The sequence below is a fragment of the Nycticebus coucang genome, chromosome 15 (assembly GCF_027406575.1).
Source record: "Nycticebus coucang isolate mNycCou1 chromosome 15, mNycCou1.pri, whole genome shotgun sequence".
In the NCBI taxonomy this organism is placed as follows: domain Eukaryota; kingdom Metazoa; phylum Chordata; class Mammalia; order Primates; family Lorisidae; genus Nycticebus; species Nycticebus coucang.
In genome coordinates, this window is record NC_069794.1 from 61114041 (window position 1) to 61126484 (window position 12444).

At 37.7% G+C, this 12444-nt stretch overlaps 1 protein-coding gene and 1 pseudogene across 1 annotated transcript in view; one reads left to right on the forward strand and one right to left on the reverse strand.

The window, feature by feature from the left end:
• EPSTI1 (epithelial stromal interaction 1) overlaps window positions 1–12444 on the reverse strand; it is a 138529-nt gene that overhangs the window by 70123 nt on the left and 55962 nt on the right. The gene's annotated exons all lie outside the window — the stretch shown is intronic.
• LOC128566768 (cyclin-J-like) lies at window positions 8230–9397 on the forward strand (annotated as a pseudogene).

The following is a 12444-nucleotide window of genomic DNA, read 5'->3' on the forward strand; positions in this document are numbered from 1 at the left end:
TCCAGCTCCATAATAGTTGGAGATTGCAACACTCCTTTGGCAGTGTTGGATTGATCCTCCAATAAGAAGCTGAGCAAAGAAATTTTAGACTTAAACCTAACGATCCAACATTTGGATTTAGCAGACATCTATAGAACATTTCATCCTAACAAAACTGAGCACACATACTTCTCATCAGCCCATGGAACATACTCCAAAATCAATCACATTGTAAGTCTCAAATCTAACCTCAGTAAATTTAAAGGAATAGAAATTATTCCTTGCATCTTCTTGGACCACCATGGAATAAAAGTTGAACTCAGCAAACAACAGGAATCTGCATACTCATACAAAAACATGGAAGTTAAATAACCTTATGTTGAATGATAGCTGGGTCAGAGATGAGATTAAGAAAAAAACTGCCAAATTTTTGGAATAAAATGACAATGAAGACACAAATATTCAGAACCTCTGGGATACTGCAAAGGCAGTCCTAAGAGAGAAATTTATAGCACTGCAAGCCTTCCTCAAGAGGACGCAAAGAGAGGAAGTTAACAACTTAATGGGACATCTCAAGCAACTGGAAAAGGAAGAACATTCCAACCCCAAACCCAGTAGAAGAAAAGAAATAACCAAAATTAGAGCAGAATTAAATGAATTTGAAAACAAAAGAATTATACAACAGACCAATAATACAAAAAGTTGGTTTTTTGAAAAGGTCAGTGAAATAGATAAATCTTTGGCTAACCTAACCAGGAAAAAAAAGAGTAAAATCTCTAATTTCATCAGTCAGAAATGACAAAGATGAAATAACAGACTCCTCAGAAATTAAAAAAATCCTAAATGATTACAAGAAACTTTATTCTCAGAAATATGAAAATCTGAAGGAAACTGACCAATACTTGGAAGCACGTCACCTTCCAAGACTTAGCCAGAATCAAATGGAAATGTTGAGCAGGCCCATATCAAGTTCTGAAATAGCATCAGCTATACAAAACCTCCCTAAAAAGAAAAGCCCAGGACCAGATGGTTTCACATCAGAATTCTACCAAACCTTTAAAGAGGAATTAGTACCTATATTACTCAACCTGTTCCAAAATGTATAAAAAGAAGGAAGACTACCCAACACGTTCTATGAAGCAAACATCACCTTGATCCCCAAACCAGGAAAAGACCCAACAAGAAAGAAAATTATAGACCAATATCACTAATGAATATTGATGCAAAAATATTCAACAAGATCCTAACAAACAGAATCCAGCAACACATCAAACAACTTATACACCATGACCAAGTGGGTTTTATCTCAGGGTCTCAAGGCTGGTTCAATATATGTAAATATATAACTATAATTCAGCACATAAATAAATTAAAAAACAAAGACCATATGATTCTCTCAATTGATGCAGAAACAGCTTTTGATAACATCCAGCATCCCTTCGTGATCAGAACACTGAAGAAAATTGGTATAGAAGGGACATTTCTTAAACTGATAGTAGCCATCCGCAGCAAACCCACAGCCAATATAGTATTGAATAAAGTTAAAATGAAATCATTTGCAGATCAGGAACCAGGCAAGATTGCCCACTGTCTCCACTGCTCTTTAACATTGTAATGGAAGTTATAGCCACTGCAATTAGGAAAGAAAAGGTGAGCAAGGGGATCCATATAGGATCAGAAGAGATCAAACTTTCACTCTTCACACATGACATGATTGTATATCTGAAAAACACCAAGGATTCTACCAAAAAACTCTTACAAGTGATCAAGAAATATAGCAGCATCGCAGGTTATAAAATTAACACTCATAAATTGGGAGCCTTTATATACCCACAATAGTCAAGCTGAAAAAACAATCAAGAACTCTATTCCATTCACAGTAGTGCCAAAGAAAATGAAATATTTGGGAGTTTATCTAACAAAGGATGTGAAAGATCTCTATAAAGAGAACTATGAAACTCTAAGAGAAGAAATAGCTGAAGATGTTAACTAATGGAAAGACATACCATGCTCATGGCTGGGAAGAATCAACATTGTTAAAATGTCCATACTACCCAAAACAATATACGATTTTATTGAAATCACTGTTAAAGCTCCACTCTCATACTTCAAAGATCTCAAAAAAATAATACTTCATTTTATATTGAATCAGAAAACACCTCAAATAGCCAAGACAGTACTCAGAAACGAAAACTAAGCAGGAGGAATCACGCTACCAGACCTCAGACTATAATATAAATTGATAGTGATCAAAACAGCATGGTATTGGCACAAAAACAGAGAGATAGATGTATGGAACAGAATAGAGAACCAAGAGATGAACCCAGCTACCTACTGTTATTTGATCATTGACAAGCCAATTAAAAACATTCAGTGGGGAAAAGATTTCCTATTTAACAAATGGTGCTGGGTGAACTGGCTGGCAACCTGTAGAAGACTGAAACTGGACTCACACCTTTCACCATTAACTAAGATAGACTCTCACTGGATTAAAGATTTAAACTTAAGACATGAAACTATAAAAATACTAAAAGAGAGTGCAGGGAAAACCCTCGACGAAATCGGTCTGGGTGAATATTTTATGAGGAGGACCCCCCCGGGCAAGTGAAGCAGCTTCAAAAATACACTACTGGGACCTGATCAAACTAAAAAGCTTCTGCACAGCCAAGAACACAGTAAGTAAAGCAAGCAGACAGCCCTCAGAATGGGAGAAGATATTTGCAGGTTATGTCTCCAACAAAGGTTTAATAACCAGAATCCACAGAGAACTCAAACGTATAAGCAAGAAAAGAACAAGTGATCCCATCGCAGGCTGGGCAAGGGACTTGAAGAGAAACTTCTCTGAAGAGGAGAGGTGCACAGCCTTCAGACATATGAAAAAATGCTCATCATCTTTAATCATCAGAGAAATGCAAATCAAAACTACTTTGAGATATCATCTAACTCCAGTAAGATTAGCCCATATCACAAAATCCCAAGACCAGAGATATTGGTGTGGATATGGAGAAAAAGGAACACTTCTACACTGCTGGTGGGAGTGCCAATTAATACATTCCTTTTGGAAAGATGTTTGGAGAACACTTAGAGATCTAAAAATAGATCTACCATTCAATCCTATAATTCCTCTAGTAGGCATATACCCAGAAGACCAAAAATCACATCATAACAAAGATATTTGTACCAGAAAGTTTATTGCAGCCCAATTCATAATTGCTAAGTCATGGAAAAAGCCCAAGTGCCCATCGATCCACGAATGGATTAATAAATTGTGGTATATGTACACTATGGAATATTATGCAGCCTTAAAGAAAGATGGAGACTTTACCTCTTTCATGTTTACATGGATGGAGCTGGAACATATTCTTCTTAGTAAAGTATCTCAAGAATGGAAGAAAAGGTATCCAATGTACTCGGCCCTACTATGAAACTAATTTATGGCTTTCACATGAAAGCTATAACCCAGTTATAACCTAAGAATAGGGGGAAGGGGGGTGAGATAAGGGGAAGGGGGACAGAGGGAGGATGATCGGTGGGATTACACCTGTGGTGCATCTTGCAAGGGTGTATGTGAAACTTAGTAAATGTAGAATGTAAATGTCTTAACACAATAATTAAGAAAATGCCAGGAAGGCTATGTTAACCAATGTGATGAAAATGTGTCAACCAGTGTATGGTGCCCCATGATCGCATTGACGTACACAGCTATGATTTAGTAAAAAAAAAAAAAAAATTAAAAAATAAAAACTTTACTCAATTTTTATTAAATCATAACTGTATACATTTATGGTGTACAATGTGATGATTTGATACACAATGTGGAATGTTTAAATCAAACTAACATAACTATCAGCTCACTTATTTTGTGGAACAACATTTATAATACACTTAGTTGTTTTGAAATATACCTTTACACTGTGTACATTAGGTGAGATCCCGTCAAATACCCTCCCTGCATTTGCCCTCCCCCAATTTCTTAAAAACATTCTTAATTGAAAAAAACATTTCATATTTAAACCAAACACTAAAGTATATTATTTCATTCAGTTTATAACTGTATTTGAAAAGAAATGGTGAAATACTACAGATAAGATGAAAGGACAACCAATAGAGATTTTTAACCAAAGAAAAAATAATAAAAGGATTAGTGTGCAAAATATATAAGAATAGAAAAGTTTGAGTTCGTGGAGTCTTGTGGGAGAAGAGGCTGTTCCTACTTTGAAGGCAGCACTGGTCATCCAGACTCAGGAGGCCTTTACTTTGAACCTGGTTGAGGTTTCACACTAGAAGGTGCCTTGGGATGTCTTCATATTTTTACTAGTCCAAACAAAGGATTTAAGTACTGAAATGATTAGGACTAAAATTGCTCACAGGGAATTACTGTGTCAGAAACAAAATGGACATAAGGATTATGAACAAAATAGACACTTTCGTTTGAAAGATGTTAACATTCCAACCTTTGAAAGATGTTAACATTCCAACCTTGGAAGATAGAATTCTTGTTAAATTAGGTGAGACATCAAGAGCTTGTTCTAGAAAAAGCCAGTATCAATCAAGCCAAGGTCAATGGCTTGGTTCTAGATGACCTACCCCCCCAAAAAAAAATCTCCAAAAATACAAAGCAACTACAAATATTGAAGCAGCAGAGAAAGCTGAACATGAGGAATATTTAAAGTAAATCTTTATAGACTTGAAATGCCTTGTTTTCTTTCATCAAACCAGAATGTTATGAAAGCTGAGCCAAAAAAAGCTATTTCATCTCCTGTATGGATTATAAGGTCAAAGACCCAAGAACAGATGGAGCAGACTAAGCTTGATAATGGGAATGATGTTCAAGTAATATGAGCTGGTCAAAGACAAACTCCTGAAAATAAAGTGTTGGACAATTAAAAAAACAAAAATAAAAAATGTAGAGCATTGGTGAGGGTGACTTGATCAGCTACTCAAGCTGCAAAGCAGATTGGAACAGGCTCATCTACTCCAGTGAGAAAGCCAGTCTCAAAAACCACTAGTAAGGAACCAGAAACAAAGGTACCACAAAAAGGAAGACTCACCAAAAACAGAGAAACAAAACCTGAAAAGGACATTTCTTATAAAGTTGATAGTGAAGAAAATACTTTGGGTTCACAAACAATAGTACGACAAATGGAACAGATCCAGATTGAATCTCGCCAACAAGACAAATACTGCAAAAATGAAAAGGAAGAATTCTTTTGCACCGAAAGAGTTTATGTTTCACCCACTGGATGGTCTGAAGACCTAGGAAGTAACATCTATGACTCTCAAAAGTGCTAATGCTTTCTTGATACTCAGTTACACCTGGACCCCTTGTAAAACAGAAGACTCAAAAAGCAACAAATATTGGCACTAAAATGTAAAGTGTATGCCACCAAGACAGTACGTCAAGATTCAATTACAATGTCCTTTGGGTTCCCTAACAGTCTGGAATGAAGAACATGTCTTAAATCATAACAAAGCTACTATTAAAAAGTCAAAATGCCTTCCTGTAACAAGGGCCCTCACTTCAAATAAATAAAGGATAGATACCCCAAGTGGGACAGGATGTGCCATATTTCAGAAATGCTCCAGTTTCATTCAGAAACTAAGAAATGAACTTCACATTGCCTTGAATGGGACAAGAAGCTTGAATTGGACATTCCAGATGATGCTAAAGATCTTATGCGCACAGCAGTTAGTCAAACTTTCCTTATGAAGGAAAAGTTCAAACAATGTGAAGGACTACTGAACGATCATGAATATAAATGAAGTGAAAAGGAAACTACTCATACAGATCTGGAAGGATGTGGAGATATTAGAAGATGTAAACCAAAAATTCAACAATCAGACCAAGCTTAAGGAAGCTGAGTGGCAAAACAATAGTTATACAAGCAAAAAAGTCTTACGAAAAACAATTGTCTTTAGTGAGTGAACCAAAACAAGATGGTTGTGGAAAAACTGCAGCTAGAAATCTCACTGCCATAAAAACTGGAATGAGAAAATTAAGCAGAAAGAACATGCTGAGGCAGCAGCCTCTGCAACACCAAAGGAAGTTCAAAAATAAAAGCATTTGATGCTGGATTTTTCAGAGTTGAAAGTTCCTTTAAATCATTTTCAGCACTTGCCATCTCTTCTGAAAGACTTAGAACTCCTAAGTCTGTCAGCAAAGCTGTGTCTCAGAGCAGGGATGCAGTGTGCCTCCTAAGATAAACTACATTAGCAGAGAACCCTGATCCTCAGAGTATCAAAACTGAGTAAGACAATAAGACTACATTTACAAATATTCCTGAAAGTAGGAACAGCATAGAAGATGCTCAGTATCCTGGATTACAAGATTTAATTGAAGTGAACCATAATGTAAATAAGATAAACCCCCCCCCCAAAAAAAAAGTGTGGGAGTGGGTAAGAAAAGGGAAGGGGAAAGGGGAAGAGATGGGGGCTTGGTAAGCTCTCACCTATCCGGTGCAATGTAGGGGTATGTGGCACACCTCCTGGGTAAAGGGCTCAACTACAACTTGGACTTTTATCTAACAAATGCAAACAATGTATCCTAATGGTTTGCACCCATATATTAATCAGAAATTTTAAAAAAAGTAAACAAGATAAAATTTGAAAGGGATTATTCATCCAGTAAAAGAATTAGTTTGCCTCTTGTTGCTGGTGGAGTGGCAGATGATATTAATACTAACATAGAAGAAATCCCAGATGTTGTGGAAGGAATGGAATTGAATTCTTCAGTTACATAACACGAGGTTTTGATGAGTAGCCACCATCACAAGAAGAGGAAACTTAACTTTCTCAGTATTATAATAAAAGTCTCCTTATTGAATGCCACCTTCTTGATTCACAAAGCCTAAACTTCAGTAAACCCTTCACTCAGCTGGAGGAGAGACATTAAGAACATCCCAGACACAATTCCTTTGGTAGTAACCTGATTATTTACCTCCAAGGCCTTCCTGTGCAGAACAACCAGAAGAACCGTGTTTTTGTGTGTGTGTGGGGGGGGGGTGGTGTTCTTTTTTGTTTGGTTTGGTAAAGAAAACAGTTTAACTTTATTTAATACAAACTGTTCCCCAAATTTACTTTTCACATAACGTACCTTTGGGAAAATGTATAGTTAACAACAATATTCTACAAACAATTTGTTCCCTAGTGCTCTATATTTAGAGTCTAGATCATCCTAAAGGAAAAAGTAATTAACATAAGGACACCAAGTTTCCAGACATTCAAGGATGGATTGATCATTCTCTCCAGGGATGAGGAGTCAGCTCCTAACCTTCTGTGAACAGGTTCTCTGATTTCAGCTGGGCCTTCCTTATGCTCTTCCAAGTTGAGCTCATATTTTTTTTTTTTTCTAAAAAAGTCACACTTGAACAGGGTGACTATAATCACAATCAAAACCAGAAGGCCATCAATACTGCTTCCAATGATAGGCAAAGAAAGCTACCCTTCATCTTTCAGTTAAGATTTTGGTTCTGTGGTTCTCTGCATTCAGCCTTTCATACAGAGATCTGTTGAAAAATATTTCACCAAGGAGCTACAGTTTAGTTATATCTTAGTAATTGCTTAGCATGACACAGGGGGATTGCTGTAGCCAGTTAGGTTTTCTTTATCCGACATGATGTCATAGTTGACCCAATGCTATTCTCCCATGCTGAATGAGACTATTCCAAGTGAGCTCCTGATTCTAAGTGCACACAGTGTAGGTCTGAAATGAGAGCCATTCCTGCAAAGAACTTGAGCAAACTTATCTACCACTTTTCTGCCCCCTTTTAGCTCTCATGAGACCCCCCCAACCAATTTATTTAAAAATAAATCTAGGGCCAAGCACACCTATAATCCCAGCACTTCGGAAGCCAAGGCAGGTGCATTGCCTGAGCTAACAAGTTTGAGACCAGCCTGAGCCAGGGCGAGACCTTGTCTCTAAAAATAGCCAGGTGTTGTGGCAGGTGCCTATAATCCCAGCTACTTGGGAGGCTGAGGCAAGAGATGCGCTTGAACCCAAGAGTTTGAGGTTGCTGTGAGCTATGCTGCTGCTGCTGCACTCTACCAAGGGTGACAAAGTGAAACTCTGTCCCAAAAAATAAAAAATAAAAATAAATTCAGGTTGGGCCCAAACTGAGGATAGCACTTTGCAGCCAACTGTCCATAGCATGAGTGGGGCTGGTATCCCTCACATGCCAGTGAACTAGGACTGTAGGGTATTTGGTTTGGGAGGAAAGTTGCTGCATCTGGTTCAGTGTGCCACTGGGTTCCATGGAGCTGAAGGGGCAGTAGTGGCCAGGACAGCTGGATGCTGATATGCACCAAGCGCTTTGGTATAAGGTTTCCTATTAATGAACCATCCTTACATTCCTGGGATACAACAATTGATGATAATGTATTCTTTGGACGCACTAATAAACTACATTGCTGACTTATCTATTTTATTAGGAGCTGAAGTTGCCCTCTTATGAAGGCCAGACAGTATTTTGCTGACTTGATTGCCATGGTGAGCAACTGTTTCACGCTTTGCCCTTCAGCCCAGCATCACGCTATTTGCTGGACCTGTTTATGGATCGTGTGACATTTCTATCCAGCAGCTGCATTTGGTTGTGCTTTCCTGTCTGCTTCTAGCAAGTCAATTTGAAGAAAAAGACGACAATGTGCCTAAGCTGGAGCAGCTTAACAGTGTGGTTTGTATGACTAATCTGAATCTAGTATTATCAAAACAACTTGCTACATATGGAACTGTTATTAAAAATGCTTCCATGGAGCCTCTCGCCCATATCATTGAATATTATCTCCCTAAAGCAGTACGTGAAACAGATCTTCATGATGGCTGGCCTATGATTTGCTTAGGAAAAAACTAAACTCTCTGTGGCTAAATGTGCAAATTACTTCCTGGAAGTATCCTGCTGCCTGTGTGGCTTAAGGATTATACTTCATCTTTCTCCAATGTGGCCTACAAGACTGAGTCGTCTTACTGCTTATTCCTGGGATTTCCTAGTGCAGTGTATTGAACGGCTATTGATTGCTCATGATAATGATGTGACAGAAGCAAACAGGACAAGCACAACTGAGTGTGTTCCAGACAGCTTCCCAACCCTCACAGCCAGTTCACTTTCAGCAACCTGAGAATCTCCATCAGACCTCACTGCAGTATCACCATCCTACATTGAAATGGCTGCCAGCAAATTGTATCTACCACACACACCTCATCTCACACACTACAGACACGTCCTGCTGGCTTCCAAACTAGTGTCACGGCCCCAGGCAAGGGCAGACTGGTGTTGGAATGTCACTGTCAATACTAGTAGAAGTTAAACCCTGTCTGTTTCTTATAACTAGAGTTATCAGATAAATGAACATTATTACCCTTGTATTACTCCATGCTTTGAAGGTTGTATGTGAAGGTGATGACTGACCCAGACTGTTTCATGACTGGAAGCTCTGGGTGGGCTTCTGTAAACCTCTGAGAAAGGAAAGGGATCTAAACAACATCAGAACTCTTCAGGTGCCAACACTAGGAAGACTGAATATCTCTTTCAATGCACTGGGAGGACTGAAACACTTTAATAGAGAGATACAGAGAGAGAGTGTGTCGAATTCTGTTACAAAAAATCCCTGCATGACAAAAATGTTCAAGTCCTGGCTGATGATCCAGATATTTCAAAAATATATAACACAACAGAAAATTTGGACAGATTCCAATTTGCCACTTTGAGATTTGACTTGTAGTAGGTTTGGGGCCTAATTTTGGTTTATCTCAGTCAAAGACTAATATTTATCTGTGCACTTGCTATGCAGTCTTTTATGAAGGAAAACTACAGTATTAAATTTTTGATGATGGGCGGCGCCTGTGGCTCAGTGAGTAGGGCGCCGGCCCCATATGCCAAGGGTAGCAGGTTCAAACCCAGCCCCGGCCAAACTGCAACCAAAAAATAGCCGGGCATTGTGGCGGACGCCTGTAGTCCCAGCTGCTCGGGAGGCTGAGGCAAGAGAATCGCGTAAACCCAAGAGTTAGAGGTTGCGGTGAGCCGTGTGACACCACGGCACTCTACCCGAGGGCGGTACAGTGAAACTCTGTCTCTACAAAAAAAAAAAAAAAAAAAAAAAAAAAAAAAAAAATTTGATGAGGTTTTTTTTTTTAATACAGCAGCTTTGAGTTTTATTTTTGTTCTACAGATGAATTTTTGACTAAGTTTAAACTCATGAGTTGCTATGCTATACCAGTCTGTACAGTAAAAAACAAATTAAAAAATAAAATCAAACATTTTTATTCGTATTATCAATGCTGTGATATATTCTTAGATTACTGAAAACTTGGAGAATATTTGTGTTCACTTCTATTCAATCCACTTCTATAGTATATTCTATAATATTCAGCATGTCTTATAGATATGATACTCTTTCTCAGGGGAAGCAGGGATATTTAATACATTAACCACACAGAATATAAAATGTACTGTGTCTTGCTCTCGTTTAAAATATATACGCTTACAGTATACTTATAGCTCATAAACATTTTTTAGTGTAATTGAATTATACATAGACAGAATCTTTATAAACATGTAAATATATAAAGAATGCTAAAAATCCAAACAGAAAAAGATAAACTGCCTAACAGAAAAGTAGGAAGAAGGTAGAAACACTCATCACAGAAGAAATCCAATTAATAATTTTAAAAAGCAACAACTTAGGACTTAAGCGTATTCTGTGTCAGGCTCTGTTACAAGCACTTTACGTATGTTAACTTCATGACAATCTCATGAGGGTTCCATTATTATGTCCAATTAATAGAAGTTGCTCAAGGTTCTATAGCTAGTCAATGTCAAAACCAGAACCCAGACCTGGAAAGCTAGCTTCAGAGGTCTTGCTTTTAGCCTCACATGGCTGTTTCTCATGAACAATATCCATGTGAAAAGATGTTCAATCTCAATAATAGCTGGGGACACTAAAATTAAAACAAAATGCCATTTTACACCTGTCATATTAAAAAAAAAAAAAAAAAAAAACAGAATGAAAATCTTGCCCCAATACCAGGGAATGCCTGGCAGAACTGGTCTTCTAAATTGCTGATGGGAAAATAAGTTCGTCTTACCACTTTACAGAGCATTTTTTGACAATACTGGTAGAGTTGAATACTGCACAAAGTCTAGATGTCTACCCTAGACAGGCTCTTGTGTAAGTGTCCAAGGAAATCTAAAATGGAGCACTATTTGTAGAGTCCCAGAGATAGAGAAAGAAGAAAGGTAAAGGGGGGAAGAAAAAGTGAGAGGAAGAAAAGGTAGGTGTGGAAGAAGGGAATGAATCAGATTTACATCATGAATCAATATGGTTAGGTCTCAAAACAATGTCTAGTAGGGAAGGGGAAACATTTGTAGAAATTATGATACAATAGTATTAAAAAGAACTTTTTGTGAATTCACACACACATATAGTAAAATTAGAAAAACTTGCATGGTAAGAAGAATAGAAGCAGCTCCTGACATCCAGGAATTGATCTGATGTTCATATCTAGACCTCATGTTTTTATAAACTGATCTGATGCTGTAGGTAAGCCTTGTTCTACTGCTGACCACAAAGTCACACAGAACATCCGCTTCACACAAGTCATCCTGCAGTCCACAAATTGCCAAACATCTCCTCCTCTCCCTAAATGAAAGACTGCTACTTCTTTACCTGTTAGCCATAGTTGTACAGCTTCATGCTTATTCCAGTCTAGTCTGTCCTCCCTATAGATAAGATTTCTGAGATGCCCAATCATAAAATTCTCTCTACATTCAATGACACTCATCCAGAGCAACCTCATTTTCTTAGAACTTTCCCAAAATTACCCAACCACGCTCAAATCCTAGTAACAGATTCTACCCTTTTCTTATCAAGATAAGATCATTCTATTCCCTATGGCAATGATTTTCAACGGGTACGCTGTGAGAGGATCTTAGGCTGCCAAATTTTTTTTTGAAGATTTTTGAAAGTTGAAAGCACAGTAAGCATTTTTTTTTTTTTTTTTTTTTTTTTTTTTTTACTTTTTTTGATCAACATAATTTAAGTGTGCTGTAGAACTCTAGGTTCAAGTGTGCCCTAGGGTATGTTTTCCTTCGCTATAATGAGTAATAAACCCAACCTGTTCAACTCCACGTATGCTCCTGGTGGGTTTTGGCTAAGGGCCATTGACAATGTTACTTTCCCTGGTTACTGCCAGGGAAAGAGAAGAGGGGATGAATGTGAAAGGATAACACTTTCTCAGTCCCCATGGTATTTTTTAAATTTAACCAAATGTACATAAAATCTTAACAGTGTGACCTTAGTGGTTGATATGTATTTTCTGTGTCTAATATGTTTCTCAAAAAGAGAAAAATCACACACATTGTGGTGGTGTTTACTAGGGAAGGGGTTAGCAGATGCCATTCTGGATTTCATAGAATAGCTTCCCAGGTACTTGCTAGAAATTGCCAGACTCAAGCATTTTGACTTTCTAATTCA